Source organism: Aythya ferina (genome assembly GCF_964211825.1).
Source record: "Aythya ferina genome assembly, chromosome: 8".
In the NCBI taxonomy this organism is placed as follows: Eukaryota; Metazoa; Chordata; class Aves; order Anseriformes; family Anatidae; genus Aythya; species Aythya ferina.
In genome coordinates, this window is record NC_140304.1 from 6,313,753 (window position 1) to 6,336,375 (window position 22,623).

At 41.4% G+C, this 22,623-nt stretch overlaps 1 protein-coding gene across 1 annotated transcript in view; it reads right to left on the minus strand.

The window, feature by feature from the left end:
- Window positions 1-1,263: 1,263 nt before the first annotated feature.
- Window positions 1,264-22,623, minus strand: part of LOC311441013 (uncharacterized protein) — a 291,658-nt gene continuing 270,298 nt past the window's right edge. Inside the window, exons 10-11 of the transcript XR_014695718.1 lie at window positions 2,215-2,448; window positions 1,264-1,410 (exon numbers count right to left, since the gene is read on the minus strand). The gene's annotated coding sequence lies outside the window, so the exon portion shown is untranslated. The remainder of the gene's footprint in view (window positions 1,411-2,214; window positions 2,449-22,623) is intronic.

The window sequence follows — 22,623 nt, forward strand, 5'->3', positions numbered from 1 at the left end:
CCTAAAATTATTTGAAACAGTGCTTCACATCCTGTAAGGACCGTTTCAGTTCAGGAAGTCAAAATAATTCTAAACTTGTAGCTATATTTACGAAGTTCTAACTATAATTTCAGAGGATTTCTCACATGAAAATTATCAATAAGCATAAGAACTTTTGGCAGCTTCTAACTGATCTCGGGTACATATATAAAATCTAGTAAAGATATTTAGTTGAAATTATAGAATTTACCTTAGGATTCAACTCTAACGTGCCGCATTCATCAGGTTTATGATTATATTATTTTCAATTTACGAAGTTCCCATTTCAAAAAAAAGCACTGTTTTAGAAAATCATTTCATCAGGAGGGAGGAGCATAGAGTCTTTTGCACTTCATTTCTGATGTTTAGAGATCTCAAATAGACACAACTATGAAATTGCTTACAAATTTTTGTATTTCAGAAGTCTAGATACAGTGAACTGCCTAAGTTCACATTACATTTAGAAGTCCTCTACCCTGGCCTGAGTATGGCAAGGGCAAAACTTAGATTCTGCTTACAGCTGTTTTCTTCACTCTTGACACCTGCAACCTAGAAATCAGGGTGAGATAAAATTTTCCTGCCTCTTTATCACATTGTTAATTGAATTCATACGCTAAACTCATACATTATGTTAACAAAGCCATCTTAGTGTTTGTTTTCATGTCCAGATCAATACAGAGAACCTTATCCAAGTATTACTGAAACAGTATCCTGCAAAATAATAACATGCTTTCTTATTTAAATCTGTCAGACTTGTGTGCTTCAAAGATAGACATGGGGGTCAGGGTCTTTATTTCAGTTGCTTAGTTGTCAAGGAAAAGACTTTAGATTTCTTATAGAGCTCATAGATGTTATTCTCTGGATGCCTACAAGTTATAAGAAATATTACAGCAAATACTTCATATTGTTATTAAACAATCTCCCCATCACCAACAACCAAGTCCTTGTGCTCATAATTCTTTTTGTGGACCTCAAAGCAAGGGTGCATCATGGTCCAAGGTCTAAAAATGAAATCCAAAGTCAGGCCCAGCTCTGGCATCTAGTTTACAGAATTCCAGTTGTTCTTGATTCTAAATGATTATTAGTTTTAGATAGCTGCAGTTGTTCAATCTGATTTTGCCTCAGTGCTCTTAGAGGAGAGTGAGAAAGAAACAGTAGAGTTCCCACCGCTGGGACCACAATGTGAAAAACCTATTCTGACCCAGATCAACCAAAGCTACATCATAAATCACAACAAAGGCCAGCTCACCTTCAGAATATCTCTGAAGCAAAAAGAAATTGATGTGGCACTGTCACACTTTGGTCACCCTCTTTCCTGGGGCTGTTCATCCTCTCCAGTCTAGTCTTCATGAACTTTATGAGGAAAAGGGGTCTAAATCTGAGTATATAGTCCTGAAAAACAAAATTTCTTTAGTGTGGTGAGATATTTATGGGAAAAAAAAAAAAAAAAAAAAAAAAAAGGAAAAACAACCAGCCAAAACAAACAACAATCTTATACCATCCTCACTCCCCCATCCCCTCCCACACCTCCCCTGCATCACACCCCAAAAACAAACAACCAAAAACCAGCAAAGAAATTCAGGTCCCAGCAGTGGCAGTTGTTTCAAAAAATTAGGCATGTGACCAATGTTAAATTAAGTAAGAAGCAATGATGAGATCACTCACATACAGTATTAGATTCAGAACGCCAGCCAACCATCATGTAAAAATAGCTTTTGATAACTAATAACCCCTATATGAAAGGCTCCTTATCCAATTACAATTTTGTTTTGCCTTTTCTCCTTTCATGCATCCTTTCCTAGTTTAGAAAGCAACTTTCATAGGCAACAGGAAATATTCCAGTGAGTTTCACATATCTAATGAATGCTGATAAGTTATTTTTCTACCCTACTGGATACCTGGAACTAGGCATCAATCTGAGAGCAAAATAACAGACAGAAGTTCATTATATTCAAAGATACTAGCATTGAAATGCTAGTCTGCAGTTACAGAGAACTGTGCTGTAATACTTATTTTTTAAAATTTTCAGTATTTCTGTGCAGATATAAACTTTTCCTTCCCAAATTTCTATAAAGTCAGAAAAGGCAAAGTTTCCAAAGCCATAGTGAGAATAACAAACTGCTGAAGTTAATTGAAAACTCCCATTGTTTCTTCTTGAGGAGACTATTTGTGAGCACTCAGCACAGTAATACACACCTTCAGTACTTGTAGTGAGGAGCTGAGATAGATGGTAGCTTTCTGCCTCCCATTACCTTTGGCTAAAACAATTTATTTCTCCACACCAGCTGCAAAGAGCTGTGGTATTGAAGTCTGTTGCTGATACTGAGCAGTCCGTAGTTCTGCCAGGAGACTTACTGCAGGCTGTCAGCATCACCACATGTGTAACCAAATTCCACATGTTTCAGGCACCACCAGTTTTCAGATGTATCACTGGGATGTTTTTATTCAGTGAAAAAAGAAAAAAGAAAGAAAAAAAAATAAATGTACATCTGCATATACTTAATTTTAATGTGGAAAAGAAGGATATCAAACACTTCACATATCCTTTCCCCCCCCATAGCTGAATAATACAATTTCTTAGCTGATTTTTAAGCTGAAACTGAATGCTTGAAAGTTATATGAAAATTCCAGCTAATATGTTAGATTGGCAAATGATCTGTACCTATTTCTGAATAGAGGCTTTAAACAGTAGTTAAATCAAATCTCCCCATTATACAATCAGGTGGTCAAGAATGCATATAGAGGAAAAAAATGTGTGATTATGGCTAAGAAATGCAATACAATTTTGAGATTTTATTGACAGAATATACAATTCTAAGGAGATGAGGTACATTTACATTCATGAGGTACATGTACATTTACATTCATGTCTACTCCTATTTGTGCAATATATTTCTACATAAATATTGATTCAAAAGGAAGATTAGTGAGGCTCATAAAGGATTAAACTACCTTCTAGTGAAAACTTGTAATAAGCAAGCCATTTCTGTAAGTGGTGCAAGCCAGGTCAGCACAGCTGAAGTCAGTTGGGCTATAATGGCCACACAAGCGCTGGGTGTGCGGGGAGTCTACGCTCCACCAACACGCACACACAAAGATCAAACATTCTAAATATACAGAACATTGCTTTTACATACTAAACCCAAGTACACCTACACATATGTACAATCAGAAAAGGTAACAAACAATCCTTTAAGTTCCATGACTTAACAGTCTTCATTTTCCATTCCTTTTCTTGATTACTAACAAGTCTCCATTTTCCATTCCTTTTGAACAATATGTCTTGCTTTAAGTTGTCAAGCAACTCGGCTTTTGGGCCTTATGTATCCCATTCTTCCCAGATAGAAGAAAAGCATATCCATCTCCTTTTCAATGCCAATAGGGCCTGGGTCAAAAGACACGTCCAGGTCACCAGGGGGTGTAACAGCAAAAGCCTTCGATGGCAGTAGAGGTGGGGGGGCACATGGCATGGCAGTCGGATCAGTAAAGGAGCCTGCAGCTCCCTCACTGTCTGGCAAACCACACGTTTCTGACTGTGGTCCCACATGGCTCTTTAAGGCCTCAGAGATTGCTTGCCAGGTGCTGAGCAATCTGCAACCTCCATATACAACCCTCCTGGGTAGACTTTCTACCTCTTCCTTACCTACCAGTCTCTCAAGCTCCAGGGCCTCAAACCTGTTGCATAAGGGCACCTGGGAAGGTTGGGCCGGTGGGGGCGGGCATTGCCTGCGATGTCGAGCAAGGACCTGTTTCCATTCCTCCTCAACTCCTAGGTCCCCTTCCTCTGCCCGACAGCAACAGGGCAGGGGGTCCACCCACGTTTGGGGTGTCTCACCCCAGTACCTGTCCTTCAGGCCCTGCAGGGAGTTGCTCCACAAGTCTATCTCCTGCTCACACTCCCTGATATCCCTCAACCTCTCGACATCCTCCTTGAGTTCTGCCACCAGGCGGACCAGGTCATCCACCTGCTCGTACCTCATGCACACAGTCTCTCTGCCCCCTGCAGGTGGTAGCAAAAGGCTCAGGCACTCCCTGCATCCAGAGACCTGAACTGCTGCATTTTTGAGTGGGCAGTCAGTCTGGGTGTGTACAGACTTCCTACAGAGAGCACTGTGCCTGGTAGAGACCACTGCAGCTTTGCTAGCAGTAGACCGCCGTTAGAGGAGGTGTTTATGTGGGCAGGGGGGAACGCTCTGCCCTTCCTGCTCGCCCTGCCTGCATGAACTGCTGCACCACACCTTACTGATGCGCCACGCCCTGTTTGCCTGTCCTGGTTGCTGCGCTCCTGGTCGCTCGTGCTCCCTAGGGGCAGCTTTTGAACAGTCGGGGAGGAGATGCTGCCGCCTCCGCCTCCGCCTTGTTCACCTCCCTTGCGAGGGCTGCCAGGTCCTGGCAGCTCCCTCAAGTGGGCTTGATGCCAGAAAAAATAGCCCTGCCTGTCCAATCCCCCACTCCGCTGCAGAACGCGTCTGCCCGGAGCCAGTCACCTCACCATCACATTCCATGCCATGTGATGTGCCCTATTTTCAGCTAGGATATAGCTAATTTTCCTCCTAGTAGCTGGTAGGGTGCTGTACTTTGGATTTAGGATGAGAATAACGTTGATAAAATGCCTCTGTTTGAGTGGCTGCAGAGCTGTGCTTACACTAAAACAAGGACTTGTCAGCTTCTCACTCCGTCCTGCCAGCGAGGAGGCTGGGCATGCAGGAGGGGCTGGGAGGGGACAGAAGCAAGACAGCTGACCCCAACTGGCCAAAGGAGTGTTCCATACCATCTGGCATCATGCTGGACAAGTACTGTGGGGTGGCTGGCTGGGGGATGGCAGGGGTACCGGCTGCTCGGGGGCAGGCTGGGCATCGCTCAGCAGGTGGTGAGCAACTGCATTGGGCCAAGCCCCAGCACATTGCAGTGATTTGAATCTCTCTGGAATTGCCAGGGTGATGACACACCTCTTCCAAGCCTTTCATTCTGCCATTTTGTTAGGATTTTGCACCTGTTCAGGGGTGAACTTCCAAAGCACTGGAGGTGTCCGCTGCTCTACATGCCTGTCCATATCCTCCCACACTGCCTGCCACTCATACCTCTCCTGCCTCAGAACAGACCTCTGGATGGCATTCCTAAGTAGCTGGTTAAACTTGGACAATACCTGAAGCACACTCAGGAGACATTACAATAAGAACATGCTGGTCTGAACGCAGGATATTCAAAGACATGAAGAGCTGTCTTAACTAGCCTGGAGGAGAAGAGGCGGGTGAATGAGAATGGGGAGCGAACAAGTGGGAAAAAACATCTCCACCTGCCACCTGCATAGATTGGATCCCTGAAGAAAAATGGTCCTTGAAATATCCTCTCCCAAAGTAGCCTATGCCGAGGATGCATGGAGCATCCAGGCCAGTCCCAATAGGGTGCTTTTGCCACTCATTCCCAGTTAGGCTCATGCTGGTCTTGGGTAGTTCTTGATGCCCTTATCCTATCTTCCCCTTTGTCTTCCTGTTCCTTTGATGGCCCAACCACTTTGGAGTAGCCTATCTCGTCTTCTTCTTCTTCCTCCCAGACTCAGTAGGAGTTCCTCTGCTTTCTAAACAACCTGACTTTCTCATCCCTTTTTAAAAAGGGGCATGATGTTTCCCTTTTTCCACTCAGCAGGGACATAGCCCTACTGCCAGCACTTTTCAACTTGGATGGAAAGAGACTTTCAGCCAGTTCCCTCCACACTCTGGGATTCATGTCATCAGGTCCCATAGACCTGTACCTGTTGTTTAGATTCATCAGGTGGTCTCGAACCTGCTCTTTGCTTACAGTGGATGGGACTTTGTTCCCCAGCCTCCATCTATGCGTTCAGGGAAATGAAAGACTTAGGAAGCCCGCCTACCAGTGCAGACAGAGGCAAAGTTGTTGAGTACCTCAGCTTTCTCCATGTCTGTCATTACCAAGTACTCAGGTAGAGAAACTCACTCCTAGGATAAGAAATTAGACACATCTAATCACTTACACACTCCTATTTTCACCCCTCAGTCTTCTATTTGCATAAATGGTAGAGGTGCGTGGTGGCCTTCGGGGACTCCTGCTGTCACCCCAGCGCGGCAGCCCGAAGGAAGCTGGGTCCTCTCTTGTGCTGTTCCTCGAGGCTCTGTGCAGAAGGGCTGCCACCTCTCGCACAAGGGCTGCCGGATGGGAAAGAAGCACTCACACAACCCCTGACAATTGGCAAAGGTCTTTATTGCCACGTGGCTCCAGGCTAATGCCTGGAGTGGAGCCTGGGCGATGCAGAATAGGGAGCTTGCCGAGCCCTTCTGCACAGCTGCCGGTGTTCCTTGAGGACACTTTTCAGAGAGCTGTCAGGGGAGTCCCATGTTTGTTGTGGCCGAGGTGGGTCCACTTCCATCAGTTCCTCTTCATCTTGTGCACCCACCTCCATGGGCTCCGCGGGTTGGAGGACGAGCCAGTCCCTGGCAGGGACTGCCCACACAGGCTGCCTTCCATTGGGCATATTTTCCGGCCACGGTGCCGCACCAGGACGCCTCCCAGTTCCGTGCCTCGGGTCCATTCCGTTCTCCGCTTGATTTTCATTCACGGAACTCCTGACGGCATCTCTCCCTTGGCCACGGCTGGGTCCCGCATCATATTCCGTCCGCTTGCCGTGGCCCTCCAACCCACGCTCTCTATCTTTGCTGTCATCACTGGACCTCCGGCTAGGCCCAGGCCTGCTGCTGGTGTCCATCCGAGGGGCCGGCCTTCTCCCCACATCGCTTCGGCTCCAATGATATTGATCGTAATAGCCTCTGGGCCGGGCACCAGACACCTCCTGGGCACTGCTGGTTCTTGTGCTGGAGGCGCTGGCCTTCAACCCATGGCGCATTCTCGCAGAGGCAGACATCCTCCTCAGTGGTCCTAGGAACAATCTCTTGTCCTCGCACTGAGAAGGGCTGCTGCTCGCCTCGCTCTCGCTTTGCTCCTGTCTCTGGCCTTCCTCCAGCCGCTGGCTTTCAGAAGACCAAATCGCTGAGCAAGTGGCGGGCCAGTGGCAGGGGGGCCCCTTTTATGCCTGCCCGGGGCAAGGGCGGGCCCGCTGGTGGCCACTGTGACCTCGGCAAAGCTCTGTGATGGAGCAGCCCGTGCGAGGCCGAAGGTGGCTGCCTTGGGAGAGGCCCGGAAGATGCCCTCATGTGGAGCAAGGACGAGGGCTGGGGGGGCTGAGGGCCCCCTTTTCTGAAGCTGGCTCCCCCCCAGGCCGTTTGGCTTGCCAGAGAGAAAGGCTGCCCCATGAAACCCTGCCTCGACCCATTTTTTCTCCAGATCTCCAAGGGTCAGAGTCTCTCGTTAACAAAAAGAAAACCCCACCAACAAAACCAAAACAGACCAATTCACAAGGCTAAAGCAGTCAAAACTGAAGTACCAATCACAGAATCACAGAATTTCTAGGTTGGAAGAGACCTCAAGGTCATCGAGTCCAACCTCTGACCTAACACTAACAAGTCCTCCACTAAACCATATCCCTAAGCTTTACATCTAAACGTCTTTTAAAGACCTCCAGGGATGGTGACTCAACCACTGCCCTGGGCAGCCCGTTCCAATGCCTAACAACCCTTTTGGTAAAAAAGTTCTTCCTAACATCCAACCTAAAACTCCCCTAGCGCAACTTAAGCCCATTCCCCCTCGTCCTGTCACCAGGCACGTGGGAGAACAGACCAACCCCCACCTCGCTACAGCCTCCTTTAAGGTACCTGTAGAGAGCGATAAGGTCGCCCCTGAGCCTCCTCTTCTCCAGGCTGAATAAGCCCAGATCCCTCAGCCGCTCCTCATAAGACATGTTCTCCAGGCCCCTCGCCAGCTTGGTCAGCCTTCTCTGGACTCGCTCGAGCACCTTGATGTCCTTCTTGTAGTGAGGGGCCCAAAACTGAACACAGTACTCGAGGTGTGGCCTCACCAGAGCCGAGTACAGGGGGACGATCACTTCCCTAGCCCTGCTGGCTACACTGCTTCTTATGCAAGCCAGGATGCTGTTGGCCTTCTTGGCCACCTGAGCACACTGCTGGCTAATATTCAGCTGACTATTATCAAGCAATACTCCCAGGTCCTTCTCTGCCAGACAGCTTTCCAACCACTCATCTCCCAGCCTGTAGCTCTGCTTAGGGTTGTTACGGCCCAGGTGCAGGACCTGGCACTTGGCCTTGTTGAACTTCATACAGGTGGCCTCAGCCCATCAGTCTAGGCTATCCAGATCCTCCTGCAGAGCCTTCCTGCCCTCAAGCAGATCGATACATGCACCTAACTTGGTGTCATCTGCAAACTTCCTGAGGGTGCTCTCGATGCCCTCGTCCAGATCATCGATAAAGATATTAAAGAGGACTGGCCCCATTACCGAGCCCTGGGGGACTCCACTAGTGACTGGCCTCCAACTGGATTTAACTCCATTCACCACAACTCTTTGGGCCCGGCTATCCAGCCAGTTTTTAATCCAGCGAAGCATACGCCAGTCCAAGCCACGAGCAGCCAGTTTCTTGAGGAGAATGCTGTGGGAAACGGTGTCAAAAGCCTTACTGGAGTCAAGGTAGACCACATCCACAGCCTTTCCCTCATCCACCCAGCGCATCACTTTGTCATAGAAGGAGATCAGGTTCGTCAAGCAGGACCTGCCTTTCATAAACCCATGCTGACTGGGCCTGATCGCCTGCTTGCCCTGCAAGTGCTGCATGATGACTCTCAAGATAATCTGCTCCATGAGCTTCCCTGGCACTGAGGTCAAACTGACAGGCCTGTAGTTCCCCGGGTCTGCCCTCCGGCCCTTCTTGTAGATGGGCGTCACGTTTGCTAGCCGCCAGGCAACTGGGACCTCTCCTGATAGCCAGGACTGTTGATAAATGATGGAAAGCAGCTTGGCCTGCTCCTCTGCCAGTTCTCTCAGTATCCTTGGGTGGATCCCATCCGGCCCCATCGACTTGTGCACATCCAAGTGCCTTACCAGGTCGCCAACCATTTCCTCATGGATAGTGAGGGGCACATTCTGCTCCCCATCCCCTTCCACCAGCTCAGGGTACTGGGTATCCAGAGAACAACCAGTATTGCTGCTAAAGACTGAGGCAAAGAAGGCATTAAGCACCTCCACCTTTTCCTCATCTCTTGTAACTAGGTTTCCCCCCGCATCCAATAGAGGATGGAGATTCTCCTTAGTCCTCCATTTTGTGTTGATGTATTTGTAAAATGATTTTTTTGTTGTCTTTAACGGCAGTAGCCGGATTGAGCTCCAGATGAGCTTTGGCCTTTCTAATTTTGTCCCTGCACAGCCTTGCAACATCCTTATAGTCCTCCCTAGTGGCCCGCCCTTTTTTCCAAAGATTATAAACCCTCGTTTTTCTCCTAAGCTCAAGCTGCAACTCTCTGTTGAGCCAGGCCAGTCTTCTTCCATGCCGGCCTTCTTCCATGCCAGCTTGTCTTTGGCACGTGGGGACAGACCGCTCCTGTGCCATTAAGATTTTCTTCTTGAAGAGTGCCCAGCCTTCCTGGACTCCTCTGACCTTCAGAACTGCCTCCCAAGGGACTCTGCCAACCAGCGTCCTGAACAGTTCAAAGTCAGCCCTCCGAAAGTCCAATACAGCGGTTTTACTGGTCCCCTTCTTGGCTTCTCCAAGAATGCCAGGTGCTGAGCAATCCCACTGCAACCTTGTCGCTTTTAGTTGCAGAGTCCCACACCTTGACCTCGACTTGGTCCCATATTTCAGGATCATAAACTATCTGATTGTTAATAAGGAGAATAAGCTGTAAGGTTACCAGGATAGTCTTTGTTTCTAAGGACGCATGATTCCCCATAATGTGCAGCTGCTTACCAGCGAGGGGCAGTTGTGTGCGCGGGTCCGCTTCTCTCAGCTTGAGCTTCTCTCCAGCTCCGGTGTGCCATTTCCAGCAACTTTCAGTGCAAGCTTCTTTGGACAGTTTGCTGAGTTTGGCCAAACCTATCTTCATGAGGCAACCAATGTGCCTGTTCCCGTCCTGGTCTCTGTTCTGCTAGCCTGTTCCTTTTCATTCCTTTTTCCTGCTTCTTTATTGATGACATAACTTCATTATATCGCGTTGCCTTTTTTTTTTTTTTCTATCTCGAAGACAGGCTCCCCTCTTATACCCTTCTCCCCACAGCAGTCCTTTTCAAAAACAACTTTTCATTGATCAAACTACTTTGCAAATAACAGCAACGGCAAACACCCAGAAACTTCCATGCCTTAACATGAGAGAACAAGCAACCCTGAGACTGCATGGAGTCTCCTGAATCACCCTTCTTTGTTCCCTCTAAACTCTTTTACATTCCTGATGGCCTCATCATTAAGAGTCTAATGTTATCATCAACCACGGAGCTTGCCAACCCCCGTGGCCACACTCCCAAATCTCCCCCTTCTTTATTAATATCAACCATTTTCTCGACACGAATTACCACTCCATATATAACAATGACCCAGACCAAAGCTCTTTAGATAACCTTAGAAGAAAGAATAGTAAAGTCTGTATATTTTTGTTCCTTTTTCTCTCAGAAATTCCCACATCAACTTTCCACATAACGTGGAAAAGCTATATTGCCAGAGTACCAAAAGACAATATCAGCAAGACACTTATCAAAGACAATATCATCAAGATCCATATTATTATGATTAAAGACTCCAAACACAACGAAGTAATAGTATTTAAGTCATTAAAGTCAGAAGCAACACACTAAGGTACATGTAAATTATAGTTTAATCTACACAATTGTCTGTGTACGCTTGCAAAATACATTTTTGCTTGATTGCTCAGAGATAAAAGCAGAAATGCATCCTCTGGGATTCTGTTTAGGAGATTTGTCTTGAAAATTATGTGATAGAATCAGTCAATATATACACATAAATTATACCACTGACATTTACAAAAATGACACTTGAAAGATTTTCTTCTAAGTCAAACGGGGGAAAGAGCAACAACTCTATCATCATTTGGATACTAAACAGAAACTTAAACTTTTACACTCTGTATAATAAAACCATTCTTATGAAACATTAGGAAAACAATTTGTGCATGTTTTAATGGGAAATAAAGCAGCATTCCCTCACCTGATACTCAACAGGTCAAAATCAGCACGATGCCATCAAAGGCAACAGAACTAGGAGGGGCTATGTAAGCCCCATCTCTGACCCCAAGTGTCTGGGCGGTGACGTTGTTAAAATCTGAACCAGGGCACAAAATACATGCTACTGTATAGCCAGCATTGAGGTTTTCAGCAGTGTGTTGCCACCCATGTTAACATCAGCTGCAGGGAAACTTGGTACATGGATTGCTACACACACCTATGTAAAGATCCACTATTCAATTTCCCTTTCATCTCTCCCTTCATTTCCCTTTTTTCCCTTTCCCTTCATTTTACCTTTTCTTTCATGGGATCTTGGTCTCAGTCATTCAGTTTCACACACAAGCATGTTCATGTATTCCACGCTGTCATTTGCTCCTCAGCACTGCCAGACAGCCTCTGGATGAAGCATGTTTAAGTGCCACAGGTGTTTGCTAAGCAACACATCCCAGTGCCAGAGCCTAGAAGTGGATTTTTTTTTCTTCTACAAAGAAACTATGTGCACTTTAAAAAATTGGATATGAAGGACGCTAGAAACCACATGTTGTACCATACCCTTACATCAATTTGATATAATTTTAATATCTCATATGGTTTTATCTTCTTGCTTACCACGGTGTCTGAATACTCACAAAACAAACAAACAAAAATCCACTGCTACAGGAAAATTCACGGATTTTCTGACATTTTCTCCTTCTCTGAGGACACAGGTTCTTACAAGCATGTTTTTATTAGAAGGGCAATGGGCATAAAAATTGAAGAGGATATTCCCATAACAAGAACCACTTGAGGCACTGCAATATTGGAATTCACTGCCCTGTCTGACGTCCCCAAAGCACTTCAGGTGCTTCCTGTCACCCCTGCAGGGTCTGCCAAGCTGAACACAGGCTGCAGCACAGCCCCTGGTTCTCTTCAGGGCAAGAAATTCCCTACCCAGTTGTCTCCATCTTTTATGTTCTACTATTAAGGTGATGTAGTATATAAAAAGTTCAAGTTCTTTCTCTATGAAGAAATATAAAAGAAACCCTCATAACAGAAATAAATACAGGAGAGGAAAAAGTACAAACGGGTTTAATTGTTAGTTATGTAAATTATCATTTCACTGTTTGTAAATAATTCATTTTATTAAGTTATCATTAAAAGTCATTTGGCAAAAAAATTGTGTGAACTAAATTAAAACTGTTGTTCAAGAATTTATCATGATGCTTTCTACAGTTTCAGATGTGATACACACCCTGGGCAGATGGTGTATTTTCTGCTCCACAGTAAGGCATTGATATGAAGGATGCCACATGTTTTCATACAAACCCCTTAATCACCTGTGAAAATACCACTATAAGGTCTGCCATTCCCCACTAACACTTCTGGACATCTGAATATTTGAAAATATTTGAGTGGTTGGCAGTACAAATGGCAAGTTCTGAATAGAGTAAGCAGCCACCCCAAAATTCAAATCATTTCCAAACTCTTGCTTTTACTGTCTAAAGAACAGGAAAAAAAAAAAAAAAAAAAAAAAAAAAAAAAAAAAATTTACTGTCTCCTTTAATTTCTCTCCTTCCTTTCCTCTCTTCTTCTTTTTCTTTTTCCTTATATATATTTTTGTTGTTATTTTTGCTGTTGTAATTATGATTTTTGTGAGGGTAACTGCAGCTGAAGTTGGAAAAATAAATGATGTACCAAAGTACATCAATGGGTTTGTAAATGCTGTGAACACATATTCCCTCTTACAGCCGCAGAGAATGCACTGCACTGCAGAGTTTCTTTGATTGAATAGTCTGGGAACTTTTCAATGTAGAAGAATAAACAGTAATCTAAATCTGAATTTCAGCCAGTTCATCTTATCTATTTTGTCTCCATGCTATATACAGTTGAAACAACAACAACAACAAAAAATAATCTGGTTTATGACCCTATAGAACTTCATAGATAAACATATACCTAGAAAGACAATACTTTTTTAATATACTTTTTCATCCTCACAAAAACAAACAACACTAGCAGAGATCAAAATAGATCTGTGCATCATTTAGATATCCATGTCTTCTGTTTCAGTATGCCATACTTAGCACTTTATTGCCTGTCATTTTTCCAAGTTCTATATAGTTGTCTTTCAAAAAGCATATAAATCACTCAGGAACTTCTCTGTAACTTCAGCTTACTTAGGAGACCTATCATCAATCATAATTAATGACTCAATATGAGCAGTACTGTGCCTGCTGACTATATACTAGTCTTTTCAGTGTCATGGGCAAAGACTAGCTAATATGGATATTGAAAGCCAAGAGAGAAATTTAAGAGATAAACCTTACAAACTTTGAGAATATGTGTGACTTATTCTAATTCTGTTTAGCATTAGTGATTATGATCTATAGACTATAAAAGGATGATTTATTTAATGAATGCAGTAAATATTATTATTATTTATTGTTAACCTGGATTTGACTACTGATTTGCGTCTCTATAAGCTACATAAAAGTTAATACAGTTTAATAGAAAGTTGAGAAATCTAGGAGTGTAAAGATGAAGTATATTTTATTTTCCATAATAAGAAGTCCCTGTTGCCCAGGATGAAAATAGAGGAACTACTACTAACATAAATGACAAGCCAGTTACTAAAATTAGCAAAAGTGAACAGATTTCACATACAACATGGATTAATGCTCTTTATTTACAGCACACTACCACACTGGAATGCACTGAAGAATGTAGGATGGCAAATCTACTAAAAATAAATAAATAAATATAAATAAATAAAAAGTCCCACAGTGGTAAATTGTTTTACTTGTTTTTCTTTCAGACAGGATGTATTTTTATTTTACTTTTTTCTTTTTCTTTTTTTTTTTTTTTGAAAGATGATGGCTGTATTCCAAAATAATCACCTCTGCACTACAAATAAAGTTAGGCAGATAACATTTTTTAACGTTGAAAAAATCCAATAGACAAGATAACCATATATTTTTCTGAAAGTACTTTTTTTCTCAAAAACAGCACGAAAAGTTTGATTCCAGCAACCTAAACTTGAGTTTTCTGCTCTAATCTCTTCTTCCAAAAGACACTGCTATTGCTTTAAGACCCCCTTATAAAACCACTGTAAATAATAGGCAATGGCATTTAGCTAAAACTAGTAGAAGTTTCTAATTTAGACCTCCCTGGACACAGGGCCCATTCTCTATCTACAGAGTGTTCCCTGAAGCAGATGTGGGTTGTGAAGTGCAGAAGCAACAATGGGGTTTTGGGCAGCACAGGGGAGGCTCAGCCCAGCTTTCTGCTTTGTCCAGACAGCTACTTTCATCAAGGAAGAGAAAGAGGAAGAGGTGGAGGAAGAGGAAGCAGAAGAAGAAGATCAGCACTGGAACAGCAGCAAGGGAATCCAAGATGCCAAGGGATGAAAGGGACACAGAGGTAGTGCAGGGAGAAGGCAGTAGCAGAGACGCTTCAGTACAAAATGACTTGTTTCGACCTCTGATGTCTTTTAAAAACTGATTATCAAAACATTTTGACCAGAAGATAAAGCTAATTACACACCAGTGCAACCTTAGCCTCTATCTCAGTTCAAGAAGTGAAACAGAAACTTCACTTTTCAATAGCATGAGATCTAAAACTATTTTTGAGCCTATTTTCATATTATTCATATTGCTGAAATAACTGGTAAAGGAAACTGTAAGGAACGACCACCTCTTCCAATGTGAATTTCATCTCAATCTGACATAACTTCTTCATTTTTTTCATGAAGAAATGCCATTCCAAACAGGAAAAGACTGCAGGTCATGTAATAAAGCTCCAAACTCTAGTTAAGAGTTCTGAACAGGGGATGGAAAAATACCCCTCTGCCTCATCTGTACTGACGATACACGAATCCCAGTGTGCAGAATGCTTTCACAGTCCTATGATCTTGCATCCATATATAAAAATATGTTTGTTGTTGTTGTTGTGTTTTTGTTTTAAACTGAACTTCAGCTAGTTGGGTAGTGTCCTGGTTTCAGTTAGGACAGAGTTAATTTTCCTCCTAGTATCTGGTAGGGTTCTATGTTTTGGATTAGGATGAGAAGAGTGCTGATAACATGCTGATGTTTTAATTGTTGCAGAGCAGTGCTTACACCAAGCCAAGGATGTTTCAGCTTCTCACTGTCCTGCCAGCGGACAGGCTGGGGGTGCAGCAAGAGCTGGGAGGGGACAGATCCAGGACGGCTGACCCAAACTGGTCAAAGGGGTATTCCATCCCATCTCGGGTCATGCTGAACAATATATGGGGCTGGCTAGCCGGTGGGGGGGGGGCAGCTTTTTGGGGTTAGGCTGGGCATCAGTCAGTGGGTGGTGAGCAATTGCATTGTGCATCACTTGTTTCATACACCTTATTAGTAGTAATATTATTATTGTTATTATTATTTTCCTGTCTTAATAAAATGTCTTTATCTCAACTCATAGGCTTCACTTTCCTGTTTCTCTCCCCCATTCCAGAGAGGGTGGGGGGAGGGTGAGTGAACAGCTCTGTGGTGTTTAGCTGCCGGCTGGGTTAAACTACAACAGTCCTTTTTGGTGCCCAACATGGGGCATGAAGGGTTGAGATAACAACAGATCTGACCAGAGTGTGTTAAACTAAAATTGGTATAAGTATTAGACCTGCTTAATAGTTGCTAGTCACAACGTTGATTGCTTTAATCTCAAATTTGCTGTGTCTGTTTTCCAAATTGAGTTTTATAGCACGTTACTTTCTGTATGTGCTCCCTATCGTGTTGTTTATCCTTTCCGGGCCCTGGTTTAAGATCATTATGGTACTGTGCAGTGTAACAGTGGCTTATGATATGATGAAATTTCTGGTCATGACTGGTATTTGTACTCAGCACTGTCATCGACTCTATACTTTGGAAACCATATCTCAGAAACTATTAACAATTACACCTATTGCCTTTGTTCATGTTGCTCTGCAACAATTAAAACATCAGCATGTTATCAGCACTCTTCTCATCCTAATCCAAAACATAGCACCCCACCAGGTACTAGGAGGAAAATTAACTCTATCCTAACTGAAACCAGGACAGGTAGAAAGAACAATTTTCATCCACAAGCAAACATTCACTGAAGGTATACTATGGTCACAATTCATTTTGGAAAAAATCAGAACTGGCAGGTTGCACATCTATAATGCACTTGACCAACAGTGTGTCTCTTAAATTGCTTGGCTACCCCAGCTCAACCTAGTTCTTCAGGCATATTATATTAGTAGCTTCCAGTCTATCACCTTACTGTGGTACCACCATTAAATGTTCTTTATTGCCCATTTTTGTTCTTTTCAGCAGAGCAATCATAAACATAGCAGACAATGAACTCCAAGTGCTGTTAGAAAGAACAAATAAAGCACATTTATATTATTACACAATCAAAACTTCATGCTAACTGCACATTATTGCAACATTAAAATACACATGATAAATACACCATAACTTTATCTTAGACAAAATACTACATAGCACTGTGAAATGCTGCACTTGGTAAGGTGACAGCATACAAAGTATTATTTTAAAACACCGAATAATAGTATATTTAAAGATCAAGCTTCTGTTTGGAAACTGAAACACAAAAAGTTACCTGTTTATATAAAAGAATTTTCTCTCTGCCTTGATCCACGACCATCACAGTCATTGTTAACCTTCCCCTGTGTTTCTTACAACTTGGGATCAACCCCTTATCTGTCATATTTGGTTGCTCCATATGAAGCTACTGATTGCTGCTATGTATTATTGCTTTTAAGCCTATAGCTCTCAGCAACACTGGTTCCATCTGTTTTGTCTGTGTATCTGTTTTGTGATTTGTATAATTATTTTTCCTAAATCCTTGTTAATTACACATGCACTTTTTCAGTAAAGAGAATAGAATGATGAAGAGGTGACTGAGACCACAGTACAATGTAGTTCCATAGCTAAACAGGGAAGTTATGATTATTGATAATAATTAGTAAAAATGAAAATATACAGATTGAATATTTTGTCCAAAAGTGACTTTGAAGCTGGAAGCTAAACATTAAAAATAAACTGTAGACTAAGTACACTGTATATGGAAGCTAGATGATAATCGGGCAGAGTCAGTTTCCAAAGCTCAATAGCACTTTTAAAAATGTTTTTTTAGACTTACCAAGGCTAAAACAAATATACAAAGAATTTATTTTACCTTTCAGGTTCAGCTCAGCATGCTAGTCTTGTCCTATGCCAACATACAGGTCCCCACTTATTTTGTTGGTGGCATTGTTTGTTTGCTTGTTATTATAAATACCCATGGATGTATGTGTATATGCATATACATTAGCCACATCCAAATTCATTTGTCCTAAATTAGTGGACAACAAAACTAAAACCAAACAAAACCTGACAGTCCACAGTGAAAAAGGAGAGACTCAAAAGAGCAGCCTGCAGAATTTTCAATCTGGAGCCAAGTTCACAGCCAGGGGAATAATAAAGCAAACAGAAAACAGACCGAAGATCCTCAGAGCGGCATCCTCAGTTGTAGTAAACAAGCTCTGCTAAATTACTCCATTCATTGAGCCGGTCTGTATTTTGGCATGCTGCTGTCTGTTACTAAACCTCTACAGTGAGCTTCAACAGAGGACAATGTACAACAGGCAACAAAACAAGAAAATAATTTAAGAGCAATTACAAAGAATCTTACATATGACAGTTCTTCTCTCACTTTTAAGACCAGTTCACCCATCCTTAGCAAGAGATCTCACAAGTGACAAAAAAATATAGCCAAAATCTTGCCAGGCACTAGCTAGCTATATCTCTGATTCCACTGTTTACAAATCTGTAATAACGTTTCTTCCATCTGTTCTGCAGTTTCCATCTATACGCTCAATTTACAAAATGAAATAAATTGTTTACGAATTTGTTCCAAAAACCTCTTCCACAGAGGTCTTCCAGCACATTGGATATAAGGGACAATAGTCTAAAGTTTGGGCAAAAATACATTTACAAGTAAATTTAAGGGCTAAGTTTGTGTTTAAAACAAAAATAATAATAATAATAATAAAATAGGGTTCTCAAGGCAAAATTCTAAAGAAATACCTATCAATTACAATTCAGCTATTTGTCTCCTCAAGGCCATGTACAATTAGTTAACTAAGCTGTCTTGTTTAAAGCATGAACGCAAAAAACTAGTCAGTTTTAAAAAGCTGAGTTAAGTGTAATTCAGCACATCAACTCTGACAATTCTGTGGTAAAATTCAGTAGTTTCTGAAATTAAAACAAAAACAAATGTTCCCTGTTTATCTAGGTAGGACTCTGAAAAGCAATTGGGAAGCTGGTTTCAAGAGGCCCAGACCCTCTCTGAATAAGCTTAGAGTTCTCTCTCTGCTCTGTGCAGGCAATAAGTGTCTCACTCAACACAGTCCAGGTGTGAACAACATTGAAATTATAGCCACAAATAAAACCGTTCATACATAAAGCCTAAATTATATGTGGACAGTTCGCATCCAACAAATGACTATCACAGAATTATAACTCTCATTTTCTGGTGTAAAAAGGAAATGAGACAACAATCAAATCTCTTTAGAAAACAACTAATGTTGGTCCTGAAACAAATGGTATTCCTCCAACTGAATAACATTTAATGTTTGCTCACTGGGCAGCAAGTTCCTGTTCAATTAGCCAAGCATTCACAATGGAACCAGATTTAAATTATACTTCTATTAAAACTCTTTTTAATGTTGTGTATGTGCTTCTCTATTTCTTTGAAAGATATGTGAAGGAGCCATAGGTAAGAATTCATTTGTGTTGTTATAACTACTAGCTTTGCTGTTGTTATTATTATTATTGCTCAAGATTCTCACTCCCTCAGTCACATCTAAAATACCAGCAACTTTGTTATGCATTTCTACTATTACTACAAAGCAAAAACCTAACACTTGAGAAGGCACAGTAACTGAACAAATATTGCAGACGTTGCTGGAATTAAATAACATGGCACTTATGAATATAGCCCATGTTTCTTTCTTCATTTACAAGATGCAGTGAGTCAGAAAAGTAGCACCCGAGTATGATTAAAAAGAAATGTTTTTTGACAGCCTGCTTTACAGTGACTAGTGAACATTGACTCACCATCAGCACCCCGGCACAGCATCATTTCTACTTGATATTTGCCATTCCATAATTAGAACAAATGACATACTTGGGACATACCAAAATGTTTTTAGTTCATTTTCTGCTTAAACCCATTTACAGAGTCTTGTTCCTGCCTCAAAAGGTAAGGTACACAATCATGAGCTGTGCCGCCTCCATTTTAGAGACAGCCCTATTATTATAAAAGTAAATGCCACCCACTTGCTAACATTGGAGACTAATTAACTCTACAATTTCTGCTTAAAGAGGGTAAAAACCATCACTGACTGTTCCAGTAGCTATTCTACAAAGTTAAGAGGATTAGACAATGCTGTGCCTTCACCAGTCCCAAAACAGTTCCTTTTTTTTTTTAATTGTTATTGTTGTTTTCTTTTGTTGTTATTTATTTTAAATCCCAGCCTGTTTTGCCTATTTTGCTTATAACTGTTTTTTATGCACTGTTTTTTTCTAAAATTGAAAATAGTCCCTTATAGTACCTGTGGTTATGAATCCATTTGCTGAAAAAATGTTTTTGAAATGCTTTTTGTTCATAATCTCATTCAGTTTTTGAAGTTTTGACTTTTAAAAGCAAGTAGTACCAGAAGTTGTTGAAAGCAGGTCAGTTAGCGAGTTCTGACTTCAACAGCCATGCTGAAAAGTATGACAGCTACATAGATTCATGAACTATATGGCTCTGAAAAGAAATCTTCACATCCCACTTATTTGGGTCCAATTTATTTAATAAAATGATTTTACTGTTTATACATCCATTTCAACACAAAGAAAAAAAGTGTTAAATAAATATGCAAGTCATCCAATGAAATAAGACAACAACAAAAAAGTAATGGCCAAGGCTGAGGGAATACCTGGAGGGAAAAACCTTACTTACAACAGCATCAATATGAATTTTGCAGTTAATTAACTGGTGTCAGGATTAATAGCTTAACCAAGATGCAAGAAAATAACAAATCTGGTTGTAAATCAGCAATATCATGTGGAATTTCTTAGTTTACATCTACTACTCTCTGTGCCCAGCAAACACTGGGCAAATTATCTTCTCTCAATTCTGGTGAACAAAAAGCAACAGGGATGGCATAAATACAAATGTTTTAGAAGCTTGGTTCTGTAAGCATTTAAAAACAGATTTTATAGATTTTTTAATATTTTACTGACCAGTTTTCCCATGTTTAATAACTGAATGCTTCCTGTTAAATGCACCAAAGCAGCAGTGCAGAAAGGGGAGTTTTTAATATAAGGTTCTGGTATGCACATCAAATACAGTGGCTGAAGTCATACATGAATCACCCAAAAGTGTCAAGCTCTCTACAAGACCTTGGGATATAAAGAGGAAGAACTTAGCAGCTGTTGACATGGCATTTTTTAAAAATGGAAGCCTCTGATGGCTTCTTTTTTATTTGCATCTAGCCGAGTAGTTATACAGATGGGTGACAGCCTTGAAATAGGGCATACCTGCTAGAGACAAACTGTTAAAACTGATGCTCTGTTGCAGCTACTACCAGTCTTCTGCAGCAGCTACTACCAGTCTTCTACTACAGTCCTCCCAGCTGTGACGTGGAACCTAGCTCAGGAGAACAATCTGTCCGTGTCCCCATCTTTGCAGGTACTCCCCAGGAAAGCTGGCTGGTGCCTCCTCAGTGCATCCAGGGAGTCAATGCTTCCTAGTTAGAAATCACACTTATTTGCCTCTGACCCACTTAAAATCCTAGAACCATGGCTTGGGCTGGAAGGAACCTTAAAGTCCACCCAGATCTAACCCCCCTGCCATGGGCAGGGACATCTCCCATCACACCAGGTTGCTCACAGCCCCATCCCACCTTGCCCTGAACGCTTCCAGGGATGGGGCATCCACAGCTTCTCTGGGCAGCGTGTACCAGTGCCTCACCAGCCTCATCATGAAGAATTTCTTCCTAATATCTAATCTAAACCTACTGTCTTTTAGTTTTGAAGCCATTCGCTCTTGTCCTATCACTACTCTCCACAACAGAGTCCCTCCCCAGTTTTCCTGTAGGCCCCTTTTATATACTGGAAGGCTGCTGTAAGGTATCCCCAGAGCCTTCTCTTCTCGAGACTTAATAATAATTAAAAAGCCATGTCAAAGAGATCAACCCACCAACAAACCACTGATTAAAAATCAAAGTGGAATCATATATGCATTTCCTATTGTGGTAAATTGTGTTGTTAACCAATACATTACTTCGTACATGTTATGAGTCTACGTTGGTGTCCTTCGATGGATTATATAAATCAGTATATATACATACACAAATAGCAATATTAACCATAGTGAACACTGCAACATTTGCAGTTGAAAAATTAAAGAATAACTGTTCCATAAGATATTAAAAAGTAAAAGTAACCCTTACTATAGTAGTAAAGTGTAATTTTAGTCACCATCAAAAGTATTTTTTCAATGTTAAAAAATATTCCATTTCTACAAGATTTTGATGGCAATTATAGAAAATTTAGTTTCAATTGATAAAATTTCCTGATTTAGAATTGTTCATGGCCAGGATTTTATTTTGTTGCATTCCTTGAAAACATACTACAGAGTCTCTTTTCTCTTGAAACTGGTTGTGAATTAGTCCTGCCCAGCTATTTATTAATTAGATGAGAAAACAAATGTTTTTTTGTGTTTTCTTTTTTGTTTGTTTGTTTCTGTTAGGATAAAATTGAAAAATTGAAAGAATAAAAATACTCATATAACTAACAATTAGAATAACTTGATTTGTTCTGTCAACATTAACTTTTAATAGCTAATATACATCCTTGAGCTAAGTGATAGATGTTATTCTTTCTATATGTGATTATCCAAAGGGACGTTATTAATACTAATTAACAAACAGGGATAAATGTTAGCGATTAACCCTTATAATTAGTCCCAGTAAGGAGAAGTAATTTATTTAATGTTTCACTGACGTATATAAGGAATCAATAACAGATACTTTACTTATGTAGGAACTCAGTGTTCTAGAGATCTTTAGGGACTGCTTGGGCTATAAATAAAATCAAGACTGCAATATCTTTGGGGCAGTAATTTCATTATACATTTACACAGCACCAAATACAAAAAAGACTCCATCTAGATAAGATCTGTGGATATTACAAAATATGTAAATACATGAAAACTGAAAAATGGAAATCAAGCTACTATTATCTAAGTAATTGACTTAAAATAATGTTTTTATTTAGTATTAACTGTGAGTATGAGATTTGTTTGTGGTTGTCTCTTTGTTTGTTTTTCATGTAATATCTGTAACATCTATTAATATAAATTTTATTTATAATTAAGGAACTTTCTTTCAACCCTCCCCCCAAACTGTGGTTCCATTTTCCTTTTGTTGAACGCATGTAAATTCTGTTAATGTTTATGGGAGTTTAGTCTGTACAAGGCAAGGCAAAATCATCTTATGT